Source organism: Megalobrama amblycephala, linkage group LG16 (assembly GCF_018812025.1).
Source record: "Megalobrama amblycephala isolate DHTTF-2021 linkage group LG16, ASM1881202v1, whole genome shotgun sequence".
Taxonomy (NCBI): domain Eukaryota; kingdom Metazoa; phylum Chordata; class Actinopteri; order Cypriniformes; family Xenocyprididae; genus Megalobrama; species Megalobrama amblycephala.
The window spans coordinates 11,940,278-11,942,084 of NC_063059.1; the positions used below are offsets into that span (position 1 = coordinate 11,940,278).

Sequence of the window (1,807 nt, forward strand, 5' to 3'; positions counted from 1 at the left end):
AACTTGTTGGCACCAGAGTTCAAGCTTTAAAAGTGTTTTGATCTCTACAGTTAAAAAAAAAAAAAGAAGAAAAAAAAAAGTAAGGAGGAGCAGGAGAAGATGCATCAAGTTCTGTGAAGGAGGGTCGATCAAACCTGCAACAATATGGAGCGCTTCACGGATTTGCGTGTCATCCTTTCGCAGGGGCCATGCTAATCTTCTCTGTATCGATCCAATTTTAGTATATGTGCTGCCTTAGCAAGCACGAGCCTGCTGTCCCGCCCGAGGCCTATGTACGCCTCGGGTAGCAGCGAGCTTTCACCAAGGTGGTAGGGCCCAGCGAGCGATCTGAAGGAAGGGGGCGGGCACACTTGTCAAAGGTACCAGAGTACAGGTACTGAAGGGGGTGTGGCCTCTATGTTTTCGAGAAATAAAAAGAGTCGGCAGAAAAACGCTTGAGGTTTGATCCCCTCACTTATTTTCTATGGCTTTGGAAGTGAGGAGAACTCTGTCTTCGGTAAACTCTCTGTCAACTGACTGAACCTCAGATTTGACCCCTGGACTGAGCTCATTGGTCTCTTTATTGGAGAAAACTGTGTTCCCTAATGGCATCTACTGAAGGAAGCGGGTGGACAAACTTGTCGAGGGGACCAGAGTACAAGCTTTAAAAGTGTTTCGAACTCTACAGTGAAAAAAAAAACAAAAGCCGGTTGGCCCGCCCGAGGCCTATGTACGCCCCGGGTAGCAGCGAGCTTTCACCAAGGTGGTAGGGCCCAGCGAGCGATCTCACCACTGCAGAACCTTGCACTACAGAGCGCATTGTGTCGTCGGTGCTAGGGCTGGACACACTGATTGAAGAACTGCTCAATGTGTTTCGAGATAAGGTATCTTAGAGTGAGAACGAATGATAACTTAGTGTTTCAAACATATTGCCTTTAAGATTTTAATTACTCTCTATTCCTTAATAAAAGTTGGTCTCAGTAGTTTTGTGGGTTTTAAGAGGAACCTAAGAACTTAACTAAAAACTTTTAATGCTATTTAGGAGAACTCTTAATGGTAAGATAAAATATTTTGTGAATATGGCCCCAGAATTCTTAGTTCCTAACTTGTAAATGCAGGAGAAAATGAGAACAAAATAAAATGGCACCCCATCTCCCTACATCTCTAACACTCAATAACAGGCAAGTACTGAACACATAACAAAGCATTAGTGATATTCAATTCTTGAATGAACAAATTGTTCTTTTGAGCTGGTTATCAGGAAGCAGCCGGTCAAAACATTTCACAAAATCGAACTTTAGAGAATTCGAAGTTCAGGGTTGATGACGCAAGATGCACAAACGAAGTAGTACGTCCGACTAAAGAAGAACCAATGCTGCATCCCAATTCGCCTACTTATACAATGCCCTAAAAGTGTGTATGAAAGTATGTATTGTGGATGTATTGTATTATGATGGAACAAAAAAGTACAAACTTATGTGTGTATCAAAAGAGTAGACAAGCTTTGGGACATACTTCATTGATTTGCGTCTTTCCTACCATATTGGAGAAAAAAGAAGTAGCACATTGTGGGTCTTTCATGCAGAAACTGTCCTCATGTGTTTGCATAATGATTCATTTAAAAGTTATTGGCCTAACGGATATTTATAAAAGCCCACATTGTTGTTGCAGATCAAATATAACACAGATAACATTAAATAAATATTTTTTATCAGGTTAAATGTTCATTATTAGTCACTCAAATTCCTTTGTCCAAACCTCTCTATTTAGGCTACCATTGGTTGTGCACACCCGCCACAATTGTATTTTTTAACACTCTTTATATGTG

General features: G+C 41.0%; 1 non-coding gene across 1 annotated transcript; it reads right to left on the reverse strand.

Annotated features, from left to right (window-relative positions):
• Positions 1 to 138: 138 nt before the first annotated feature.
• Positions 139 to 245, reverse strand: LOC125249801. Its single transcript, XR_007180654.1, has one exon. It is a non-coding gene; the product is annotated as a U6 spliceosomal RNA (small nuclear RNA).
• Positions 246 to 1,807: the final 1,562 nt, after the last annotated feature.